Raw genomic sequence first — 13,615 nt, 5'->3', positions numbered from 1 at the left:
CCACTGCGACCTCCACCTCTCTGCCAAGGGGCATTAAAATCATCTTGTTAAGGTACTGTGACCTCCAAGTCTCTTCCACGCGGCATTGATATTGTCTTTTTATTCTATTGCGACCTTCACATCTCTTCCAAGGGGAATTGATATTGTCTTTTTATTCCACTGCGACCTCCACCACTCTACTAAGGGGCATTGATATTGTCTTTTTAATCCACTGTGACCTCCACGTCTCTTCCAAGGGGCATTAAACCGTCTTGTTAAACCACTCTGTACTCCACAGCTCTTAAAAGAGGCATTGATATTGTCTTTTTATTCGACTGTAACCTCCACCACTCTTCCAAGGGGCATTGATATTGTCTCTGTTTTCCACTGCGAACTCCACCACTCTCCCAATGGGCATTAAAACCGTCTTGTTATGCTACTGTGACCTCCACTTCCCTTCCACGGGGCATTGATATTGTCTTTTTATTCCATTGCGACCTCCACCACTCTTCCAAGGGGCATTACAACCGTCTTCTTAAGCTGCTGTGACCTCCAAATCTCTTCCAAGGGGTATTAAAACCATCTGGTTAAACCGCTCTGAGCTCCACAGCTCTTCCAAGGAGCATTGACTATGTCTTTTTATTCCATTGTAACCTTCTGCACTCTTCCAAGTGCATTGATATTGTCTTTTTATTCCTCTGCGATGTCCACAACTTTCCAAGGGGCATTAAAACCGTCTTGTTAAGCTCCTGTGACCTCCAAGTTTCTTACACAGGGCATTGATATTGTCTTTTTATTCCACTGTAACCTCCACCACTCTTCCAAGGGGCATTGATATTGTCTTTTTATTCCACTGTAACCTCCACCAATATTCCAAGGGGCATTGATATTGTCTTTTTATTCCACTGCAACCTCCACCACTCTTCTAAGGGGCAATGATATTGTCTTTTAAATCCACAACGATCTCCACCACTCTTCCAAGGGGCATTAAAACAGTCTTGATAAGCTACTGTGACCTCCACGTCTCTTCCAAGGGGCATTAAACCGTCTGGTTAAACCACTCTGTACTCCACAGCTCTTCCAAGAGGCACTGATATTGTCTTTTTATTCCACTGCGACCTCCACCACTCTGCCAAGGGGCATTAAAACCGTCTTGTTTAGCTACTGTGACCTCCACGTCTTTTCCACAGGGCATTGTTTTTGTCTTTTTATTCCACTGCTACCTCCACCACTCTGCCAAGGGGCATTAAAACAGTCTTGTTAACCTACTGTGACCTACTCGTCTCTTTCACAGGGCATTGTTATTGTCTTTTTATTCCACTGCGACCTCCACCCCTCTTCCAAGGAACATTGATATTGTCTTTTTTCTCCACTGTAACCTCCACCACTCTTCTAAGGGGCATTGATATTGTCTTTTTATTCCACTGCGACCTCCACCACCCTTCCAAGGTTCATTGATATTTTCTTTTTAATCCACTGTGACCTCCACGTCTCTTCCATGGGGCACTAAAACCATTTGGTTAAACCACTCTGTACTCCACAGTTCTTCCAAGGGGCATTGATTTTTTCTTTTTATTTCACTGTAACTTCCACCAATCTTTCAAGGGGCATTGATATTGTATTTTTATTCCACTGTGACCTCCACCACTCTTCCATGGGGCATTAAAACAGTCTTGTTAAGCTACTGTGACCTCCAAGTCTCTTCCAAGGGCATTAAAACCGTCTGCTTAAACCGCTCTGAGCTCCACAGCTCTTCCAAGGGGCATTGACAATGTCTTTTTATTCCATTGTAACCTTCTGCACTCTTCCAAGTGCATTGATATTGTCTTTATATTCCTCTGCGACGTCCACGACTCTTCCAAGGGGCATTAAAAACGTCTTGTTAAGCTACTGTGACCTCCAAGTTTCTTACACAGGGCATTGATATTGTCTTTTTATTCCACTGTAACCTCCACCACTCTTCCAAGGGGCATTGATATTGTCCTTTATTCCACTGTAACCTCCACCACTGTTCTAAGGGGCATTGTTATTGTCTTTTTATTCCACTGCGACCTCCACCACTCTGCCGAGGGCACTAAAACGGTCTTCTTAAGCTACTGTGATGTCCACATCTCTTCCACGGGGCATTGATATTGTCTTTTTATTCCACTGCGACCTTCACCCCTCTTCCAAGGAACATTGATATTGTCTTTTTTTTCCACTGTAATCTCCACCACTCTTCTAAGGGGCATTGATATTTTCTTTTTATTCCACTGCGACCTCCACCACTCTTCCAAGGGGCATTGATAATGTCTTTTTAATCCACTGCGACCTCCACCACTCTTCCAAGGGGCATTAAACCCGTCTTGTTAAGCTACTGTGACCTTCACGTCTCTTCCAAGGGGCATTAAAACCGTCAATTTAAACCACTCTGAACTCCACAGCTTCTGCAAAAGGCATTGATATTGTCTTTTTATTCTATTTTAACCTCCACCACTCTTCCAAGGGGCATTGATTTTGTCTTTTTAATCCACTGCGACCTCCATCTCTCTTCCAAGAAACATTAAAACCGTCTTGTTTAGCTACTGTGACCTCCACGTCTTTTCCACGGTGCCTTAAAACCTTGTGGTTAAACCACTGTGAACTCCACAGCTCTTCCAAGGGGCATTTATATTGTCTTTTTATTTTACTGCGACCTCCACCACTCTTCCAAGGGGCATTAATATTGTCTTTTTATTCCACTGCGACCTCCACCACTCTTCCAAGGGTCATTGATATTGTCTTTTATTCCACTGTAACCTCCACCACTCTTTCAAGGGGCATTGATATTGTCTTTTTATTCCGCTGCGACCTCCACCTCTCTTCCAAGGGGCATTAAAACCATCTTGTTAAGCTACTGTGACCTCCAAGTCTCTTTCACGAGGCATTGATATTGTCTTTTTATTCCACTGCGACCTCCACAACTCTTCCAAGTGGAATTGATATTGTCTTATTATTCCACTGCGACCTCCACCACTCTTCTAAGGGGCATTGATGTTGTCTTTTTAATGCACTGCGACCTCCATCACTCATCCAAGGGGCATTAAAACAGTTTTGATAAGCTACTGTGACCTCCACATCTCTTCCAAGGGGCATTAAAACAGTCTGGTTAAAACACTCTGAACTCCACAGCTCTTCCAAAAGGCATTGATATTGTCTTTTTATTCCACTGTAACCTCCACCACTCTTCCAAGGGGCATTGATTTTGTCTTTTTAATCCAATGCGACCTCCATCACTCTTCCAAGAATCATTAAAACCGTCTTGTTTAGCTATTGTGACCTCCACATCTATTCCATGGTGCCTTAAAACCTTCTGGTTAAACCACTGTGAACTCCTCAGCTCTTCTAAGGGGCATGGATATTGTCTTTTTATTCCACTGTAACCTCCACCACTCATCCTAGGGGCATTGATATTGTATTTTATTTTACTGCGACCTCCACCACTCTTCCAAGGGGTATTAATATTGTCTTTTTATTCCACTGCGACCTCCACCACTCTTCCAAGGGTCACTGATATTGTCTTTTTATTCCACTGTAACCTCCACTACTCTTCCAAGGGGCATTGATATTGTCTTTTTATTCCACTGTAACCTCCACCACTCTTCCAAGGGGCATTGATTTTGTCTTTTTAATCCACTGCGACCTCCATCACTCTTCCAAGAATCATTAAAACCGTCTTGTTTAGCTGCTGTGACCTTCAAGTCTATTCCACGGTGCCTTAAAACCTTCTGGTTAAACCACTGTGAACTCCTCAGCTCTTCCAATGGGCATGGATATTGTCTTTTTATTCCACTGTAACCTCCACCACTCATCCTAGGGGCATTGATATTGTCTTTTTATTTTACTGCGACCTCCACCACTCTTCCAAGGGGCATTAAGATTGTCTTTTTATTCCACTGCGACCTCCACCACTCTTCCAAGGGTCATTGATATTGTCTTTTTATTCCACTGTAACCTCCACTACTCTGCCAAGAGGCATTAAAACCATATTGTTAAGGTACTGTGACCTCCAAGTCTCTTCCACGAGGCATTGATATTGTCTTTTTATTCCATTGCGACCTCCACATCTCTTCCAAGGGGAATTGATATTGTCTTTTTATTCCACTGCGACCTCCACCACTCTACAAAGGGGCATTGATATTGCCTTTTTAATCCACTGTGACCTCCACGTCTCTTCCAAGGGGCATTAAACCAACTTGTTAAACCACTCTGTACTCCACAGCTCTTCCAAGAGGCATTGATATTGTCTTTTTATTCGACTGTAACCTCCACCACTCTTCCAAGGGGCATTGATATTGTCTCTGTTTTCCACTGCGAACTCCACTACTCTTCCAATGGGCATTAAAACCGTCTTGTTATGCTACTGTGACCTCCACTTCCCTGCCACGGGGCATTGATATTGTCTTTTTATTCCACTGCGACCTCCACCACTCTTCCAAGGGGCATTAAAACCGTCTTCTTAAGCTGCTGTGACCTCCAAGTCTCTTCCAAGGGGCATTAAAACCATCTGGTTAAACCGCTTTGAGCTCCACAGCTCTTCCAAGGAGCATTGACTATGTGTTTTTATTCCATTGTAACCTTCTGCACTCTTCCAAGTGCATTGATATTGTCTTTTTATTCCTCTGCGATGTCCACAACTCTTCCAAGGGGCATTAAAACCGTCTTGTTAAGCTACTGTCACCTCCAAGTTTCTTACACAGGGCATTGATATTGTCTTTTTATTCCACTGTAACCTTCACCACTCTTCCAAGGGGCATTGATATTGTCTTTTTATTCCACTGTAACCTCCACCAATATTCCAAGGGGCATTGATATTGTCTTTTTATTCCACTGCGACCTCCACCACTCTTCTAAGGGGCATTGATATTGTCTTTTAAATCCACAACGATCTCCACTACTCTTCCAAGGGGCATTAAAACAGTCTTAATAAGTTACTGTGACCTCCACGTCTCATCCAAGGGGCATGAAACCGTCTGTTTAAACCACTCTGTACTCCACAGCTCTTCCAAGAGGCACTGATATTGTCTTTTTATTCCACTTCGACCTCCACCACTCTGCCAAGGGGCATTAAAACCGTCTTGTTTAGCTACTGTGACCTCCACGTCTTTTCCACAGGGCATTGTTTTTGTCTTTTTATTCCACTGCTACCTTCACCACTCTGCCAAGGGGCATTAAAACAGTCTTGTTAACCTACTGTGACCTCCTCGTCTCTTTCACAGGGCATTATTATTGTCTTTTTATTCCACTGCGACCTCCACCACTCTTCCAAGGGGCATTGATATTGTCTTTTTATTCCACTGCAACCTCCACCACCCTTCCAAGGTTCATTGATATTTTCTTTTTAATCCACTGCGACCTCCACCACTCTTCCAAGTGGCATTAAAATTGTCTTGTTAAGCTACTGTGACCTCCACGTCTCTTCCAAGGGGCACTAAAACCATTTGGTTAAACCACTCTGTACTCCACAGTTCTTCCAAGGGGCATTGATTTTTTCTTTTTATTTCACTGTAACTTCCAGCACTCTTTCAAGGGGAATTGATATTGTATTTTTATTCCACTGTGACCTCCACCACTCTTCCATGGGGCATTAAAACCGTCTTGTTAAGCTACTGTGACCTCCAAGTCTCTTCCAAGGGGCATTAAAACCGTCTTGTTAAGATACTGTGACCTACAAGTTTCTTACACAGGGCATTGATATTGTCTTTTTATTCCACTGTAACCTCCACCACTCTTCCAAGGGGCATTAATATTGTCCTTTATTCCACTGTAACCTCCACCACTTTTCTAAGGGGCATTAAAACCATCTTGTTAAGCTACTGTGACCTCCAAGTCTCTTCCACAGGGCATTGTTATTGTCTTTTTATTCCACTGCGACCTCCACCACTCTGCCGAGGGCATTAAAACGGTCTTCTTAAGCTACTGTGATTTCCACATCTCTTCCACGGGGCATTGATATTGTCTTTTTATTCCGCTGTAACCTCCACCACTCTTCCAAGGGGCATTGATATTGTCTTTTTATTCCACTGTAACCTCCATCACTAATCCAAGGGGCATTGATATTGTCTTTTTATTCCACTGCGACCTCCACCACTCTTCCAAGGTTCATTGATATTGTCTTTTTAATCCACTGCGACCTCCACCACTCTTCCAAGGGGCATTAAAACCGTCTTGTTAAGCTACTGTGACCTCCACGTCTCTTCCAAGGGGCACTAAAACCGTTTGGTTAAACCACTCTGTACTCCACAGCTCTTCCAAGGGGCATTGATATTGTCTTTTTATTTCACTGTAACTACCACCACTCTTTCAAGGGGCATTGATATTGTATTTTTATTCCACTGTGACCTCCACCACTCTTCCAAGGGGCATTAAAACCGTCTTGTTAAGCTACTGTGACCTCCAAGTCTCTTCCAAGGGGCATTAAAACCGTCTGGTTAAACCGCTCTGAGCTCCACAGCACTTCCAAGGGGCATTGACAATGTCTTTTTATTCCATTGTAACCTTCTGCACTCTTCCAAGTGCATTGATATTGTCTCTTTATTCCACTGAGATGTCCACGACTCTTCCAAGGGGCATTAAAACCGTCTTGTTAAGCTACTGTGACCTCCAAGTTTCTTACACAGGGCCCTGATATTGTATTTTTATTCCACTGTAACCTCCACCACTCTTGCAAGGGGCATTGATATTGTCTTTTTAATCCACTGCGACCTCCTTCACTCTTCCAAGAAGCATTGAAACCGTCTTGTTAAGCTACTGTGACCTCCACATCTCTTCCACAGGGCATTGTTATTGTCTTTTTATTCCACTGTAACCTCCACCACTCTTCCAAGAGGCATTGATATTGTCTTTTTATTCCACTGCGACCTCCACCACTCTTCCAAGGTTCATTGATATTGTCTTTTTAATCCACTGCGACCTCCACCACTCTTCCAAATGGCATTAAAACCGTCTTGTTAAGCTACTGTGACCTCCACGTCTATTCCACGGTGCATTAAAACTTTCTGGTTAAACCACTGTGAACTCCACAGCTCTTCCAAGGGGCATTGATATTGTCTTTTTATTCCACTCTAACCTCCACCACACTTCCAAGGGTCATTGATATTGTCTCTTTATTTTGCTGTGACCTCCACCACTTTTCCAAGGGGCATTAATGTTGTCTTTTTGTTCGACTGTGACCTCCACGACTCTTCCAAGGGGCATTAAAACCGTCTTGTTAAGCTACTGTGACCTCTAAGTTTCTTACACAGGGCATTGATATTGTCTTTTTATTCCACTGTAACCTCCACCACTCTTCCAAGGGGCATTAATATTGTCCTTTATTTCACTGTAACCTCTAACACTGTTCTAAGGGGCATTAAAACCGTCTTGTTAAGCTACTGTGACCTCCAAGTCTTTTCCACAGGTCATTGTTATTGTCTTTATATTCCACTGCGACCTCCACCACTCTGCCGAGGGCATTAAAACGGTCTTCTTAAGCTACTGTGATGTCCACATCTCTTCCACGGGGCATTGATATTGTCTTTTTATTCCACTGTAACCTCCACCACTCTTCCAAGGGGCATTGATATTGTCTTTTTATTCCACTGTAACCTCCACCACTAATCCAAGGGGCATTGATATTGTCTTTTTATTCCACTGCGACCTCCACCACTCTTCCAAGGTTCATTGATAGTGTCTTTTTAATCCACTGCGACCTCCACCACTCTTCCAAGGGGCATTAAAACCGTCTTGTTAAGCTACTGTGACCTCCACGTCTCTTCCAAGGGGCACTAAAACCGTTTGGTTAAACCACTCTGTACTCCACAGCTCTTCCAAGGGGCATTGATATTGTCTTTTTATTTCACTGTAACTACCACCACTCTTTCAAGGGCATTGATATTGTATTTTTATTCCACTGTGACCTCCACCACTCTTCCAAGGGGCATTAAAACCGTCTTGTTAAGCTACTGTGACCTCCAAGTCTCTTCCAAGGGGCATTAAAACCATCTGGTTAAACCGCTCTGAGCTCCACAGCACTTCCAAGGGGCATTGACAATGTCTTTTTATTCCATTGTAACCTTCTGCACTCTTCCAAGTGCATTGATATTGTCTTTTTATTCCTCTGCGACGTCCACGACTCTTCCAAGGGGCATTAAAACCGTCTTGTTAAGCTACTGTGACCTCCAAGTTTCTTACACAGGGCATTGATATTGTATTTTTATTCCACTGTAACCTCCACCACTCTTGCAAGGGGCATTGATATTGTCTTTTTAATCCACTGCGACCTCCCTCACTCTTCCAAGAAGCATTGAAACCGTCTTGTTAAGCTACTGTGACCTCCACATCTCTTCCACAGGGCATTGTTATTGTCTTTTTATTCCACTGTAACCTCCACCACTCTTCCAAGAGACATTGATATTGTCTTTTTATTCCACTGCGACCTCCACCACTCTTCCACGGTGCATTAAAACTTTCTGGTTAAACCACTGTGAACTCCACAGCTCTTCCAAGGGGCATTGATATTGTCTTTTTATTCCACTCTAACCTTCACCACACTTCCAAGGGGCATTGATATTGTCTCTTTATTTTGCTGCGACCTCCACCACTTTTCCAAGGGGCATTAATGTTGTCTTTTTGTTCGACTGTGACCTCCACGTCTCTTCCAAGGGGCATTGATATTGTCTTTTTATTTAATTGGAACCTCCACCACTCTTCCAAGGGGCATTGATATTGTCTTTTTATTCCACTGTAACCTCCACCATTCTTCCAAGGGACATTGATATTGTCTCTTTATTCCACTGTAACCTCCACCACTCTTCTAAGGGGCAATGATATTGTCTTTTTATTCCACTGTAACCTCCACCACTCTTGCAAGGGGCATTGATATTGTCTTTTTAATCCACTGCAACCTCTACCACTCCCCCAAGGGGCTTTTAAACAGTCTTGATAAGCTTCTGTGACCTTCACGTCTCTTCCAAGGGGCATTAAAAACGCATGGTTAAACCACTCTGAACTCCACAGCTGTTCCATGAGGCATTGATATTTTCTTTTTATTCCACTGCGACCTCCACCACTCTTCCAATGGGCATCGATAATGTCTTTTTAATCCACTGCGACCTCCACCACTCTTCCAAGGGGCATTAAAACCGTCTTGTTAAGCTACTGTGACCTCCACGTCTCTTCCAAGGGGCATTAAAACCGTCAATTTAAACCACTCTGAACTCCACAGCTCTTGCAAAAGGCATTGATATTGTCTTTTTATTCCACTGTAACCTCCACCACTCTTCCAAGGGGCATTTATATTGTCTTTTTATTTTACTGCGACCTCCACCACTCTTCGAAGGGTCATTGATATTGTCTTTTTATTCCACTGTAACCTCCACCACTCTTCCAAGGGGCATTGATTTTGTCTTTTTATTCCACTGCGACCTCCACCTCTCTTCCAAGGGGCATTAAAACCATCTTGTTAAGCTACTGTGACCTCCACGTCCCTTCCACGGGGCATTGATATAGTCTTTTTAATCCACTGCCACCTCCACCACTCCTCCAAGGGGAATTAAAACAGTATTGATAAGCTACTGTGACCTCCACTTCTCTTCCAAGGGGCATTAAAACCGTCTGGTTAAACCACTCTGATCTCCACAGCTCTTCCAAGAGCCATTGATATTGTCTTTTTATTCGACTGTAACCTCCACCACTCTTCCAAGGGGCATTAAAACCGTCTTGTTAAGCTACTGTGACTTCCACATCTCTTCCAAGGGGCATAAAAACCGTCAATTTAAACCACTCTGAACTCCACAGCTCTTGCAAGAGGCATTGATATTGTCTTTTTATTCCACTGTAACCTCCACCACTCTTCCAAGGGGCATTGATTTTGTCTTTTTAATCCACTGCAACCTCCATCACTCTTCCAAGAAGCATTAAAACCGTCTTGTTTAGCTAATGTGACATCCACGTCTATTCCACGGTGCCTTAAAACCTTTTGGTTAAACCACTGTGAACTCCAGAGCTCTTCCAAGGGGCATTAAAACCGCATCGATAAACCACTCTGAACTCCACACCTCTTCCAAGAGGCATTGATATTGTCTTTTTTTTCAACCTTAACCTCCACCACTCTTCCAAGGGGCATTGATATTGTCTTTTTTTTCCACTGCGTCCTCCACCACTCTTCCAAGGGGATTTGATAGTCTTTTTATTCCACTGCGACCTCCACCACTCTTCCAAGGGGCATTAAAACCGTCTTGTTAAGCTACTGTTACCTCCACGTCTCTCCCACAGTGCATTGATATTGTCTTTTTAATCCACTGCGACCTCCACCACTGTTCCAAGGGACATTGATAATGTCTTTTTATTGCTCTGCGACCTTCACCCCTCTTCCAAGGAACATTGATATTGTCTTATTTTTCCATTGTAACCTCCACCACTCTTCTAAGGGGCATTGATATTTTCTTTTTATTCCACTGCGACCTCCACCACTCTTCCAAGGGGCATCGATAATGTCTTTTTAATCCACTGCGACCGCCACCACTCTTCCAAGGGGCATTAAAACTGTCTTGTTAAGCTACTGTGAGCTCCACGTCTCTTCCAAGGGGCATTAAAACCGTCAATTTAAACCACTCTGAACTCCACAGCTCTTGCAAAAGGCATTGATATTGTCTTTTTATTCCACTGTAACCTCCACCACACTTCCAAGGGGCAATTATATTGTCTTTTTATTTTACTGCGACCTCCACCACTCTTCCAAGGGGCATTAATATTGTCTTTTTATTCCACTGCGACCTCCACCACTCTTCCAAGTGTCATTGATATTGTCTTTTTATTCCACTGTAACCTCCACCACTCTTCCAAGGGGCATTGATATTGTCTTTTTATTCCACTGTAACCTCCACCTCTCTTCCAAGGGGCATTAAAACCATCTTGTTAAGCTACTGTGACCTCCACCTCCCTTCCACGGGGCATTGATATAGTCTTTTTAATCCACTGCCACCTCCACCACTCTTCCAAGGGGCATTGATTTTGTCTTTCTAATCCACTGCGACCTCCATAACTCTTCCAATAAGCATTAAAACCGTCTTGTTTAGCTTCTGTGACCTCCACGTCTATTTCACGGTGCCTTAAAACCTTCTGGTTAAACCACTGTGAACTCCACAGCTCTTCCAAGGGGCATTGATATTGTTTTTTTATTCCACTGTAACCTCCACCACTCTTCCAAGGGGCATTGATGTTGTCTTTTTATTTTACTGCAACCTCCACCACTCTTCCAAGGGGCATTAATATTGTCTTTCTATTCCACTGCGACCTCCACCACTCTTCCAAGGGTCATTGATATTGTCTTTTTATTCCACTGTAACCTCCACCACTCTTCCAATGGGCATTAATATTGTCTTTTTATTAAACTGCGACCTCCACCTCTCTTCCAAGGGGCATTAAAACCATCTTGTTAAGCTACTGTGACCTCCAAGTCTCTTCCACGAGGCATTGATATTGTCTTTTTATTCCACTGCGACCTCCACATGTCTTCCAATGGGAATTGATATTGTCTTTTTATTCCACTGCGACCTCTACCACTCTTCCAAGGGGCATTAAAACAGTCTTGATAAGCTACTGTGACATCCACGTCTCTTCCAAGGGGCATTAAACCATCTGGTTAAACCACTCTGTACTCCACAGCTCTTCCAAGAGGCATTGATATTGTCTTTTTATTCGACTGTAACCTCCACCACTCTTCCAATGGGCATTGATATTGTCTCTGTTTTCCACTGCGACCTCCACCACTCTTCCAAGGGGCTTTGATCTTGTCTTTTTTATCCACTGCGACCTCCACCACACTTCCAATGGGCATTAAAACCGTCTTGTTATGCTACTGTGACCTCCACGTCCCTTACATGGGGCATTGATATTTTCTTTTTATTCCATTGCGACCTCCACCACTCTTCCAAGGGGCATTAAAACCGACTTGTTAAGCTACTGTGACCTCCAAGTCTCTTCAAAGGGGCATTAAAACCGTATGGTTAAACCGCTCTGAGCTCCACATCTCTTCCAAGGGGCATTGACAATGTTTTTTTATTCCATTGTTACCTTCTGCATTCTTCCAAGTGCATTGATATTGTCTTTTTATTCCTCTGCGACGTCCACGACTCTTCCAAGGGGCATTGAAACCGTCTTGTTAAGCTACTGTGACCTCCAAGTTTCTTACACAGGGCATTGATATTGTCTTTTTATTCCACTGTAACCTCCACCACTCTTCCAAGGGGCATTGATATTGTTTTTTTATTCCACTGTAACCTCCACCAATCTTCCAAGTGGCATTGATATTGTCTTTTTATTCCACTGCGACATCCACCACTCTTCTAAGTGGCATTGATATTGTCTTTTAAATCCACAACGATCTCTACCACTCTTCCAAGGGGCATTGAAACAGTCTTGTTAAGCTACTGTGACCTCCTCGTCTCTTCCAAGGGGCATTAAAACCATCTGGTTAAAGACTCTGAACTCAACAGCTCTTACAAGAGGCATTGATATTGTCTTTTTATTCGACTGTAACATCCACCACTCTTCCAAGCGGCTTTGATATTGTCTTTTTATTCCATTGCGACCTCCACCACTCTTCCAAGGGACATTGATATTGTCTTTTTAATCAACTGCCACCTCCACCTCTCTTCCAAGGGGCATGAAAACCGTCCTGTGAAGCTACTGTGACCTCCACGTCCCTTCCACGGGGCATTGATATTGTCGTTTTATTCCACTGCGACCTCCACCACTCTTCCAAGGGGCATTGATATTGTCTTTTTAATCCACTGCGACCTCCACCACTTTTCCAAGGGGCATTGATATTGTCTTCTTAATCCACTGCGACCTCCACCACTCTTCCAAGGGGCATTGATATTGTCTTTGTAATCCACTGTGACCTCCTCGTCTCTTACAAGGGGCGTTAAAACCGTCAATTTAAACGCCTCTGAACTCCACAGCTCTTCCAAGGAGCACTGGTATTGTCTTTTATTCCACTCTAACCTCCACCACTCTTCCAATGGGCATTGTCATTGTCTATTTATTCCACTGCGACCTCCACCACTCTTCCAAGGGGCATTAAGACAATCTTGTTAAGCTACAGTGACCTCCACAACTCTTCCATGGGGCATTGATATTGTCTTTTTATTCCACTGTAACCTCCACCACTCTTCCAAGGGGCCTTGATTTTGTCTTTTTATTCCACTGCGACCTCTACCACTCTTCCAATGGGCATTGATATTGTCTTTTGTAATCCACTGCAACCTGCACCACTCTTCCAAGGGGCATTAAAGCCGTCTTGTTAAGCTACTGTCACGTCCATGTCTATTCCACGGGGCATTGATATTGTCTTTTTATTCCTCTGTAACCTCCACCACTCTTTCAAGTGGCAATGACATTGTCTTTTTATTCCACTGCGACTTCCACCTCTCTTCTAAGGGGCATTGATATTGTCTTTTTAATCCACTGCGACCTCCACCACTCTTCCAATGGGCATTAAAACCATCTTGTTAAGCTACTGTTGCCTCCACGTCCCTTCCACGGGGCATTGATATTGTCTTTTTAATCCACTGCCACCTCCTCCACTCTTCAAAGGGGCACTAAAACAGTATTGATAAGCTACTGTGACCTCCAC

Source organism: Phyllobates terribilis, unplaced genomic scaffold, assembly GCF_046119375.1.
Source record: "Phyllobates terribilis strain yellow unplaced genomic scaffold, ASM4611937v1 Scaffold_204__1_contigs__length_3514536, whole genome shotgun sequence".
NCBI classification, from domain to species: Eukaryota; Metazoa; Chordata; class Amphibia; order Anura; family Dendrobatidae; genus Phyllobates; species Phyllobates terribilis.
This window is presented reverse-complemented; position numbering follows the sequence as displayed.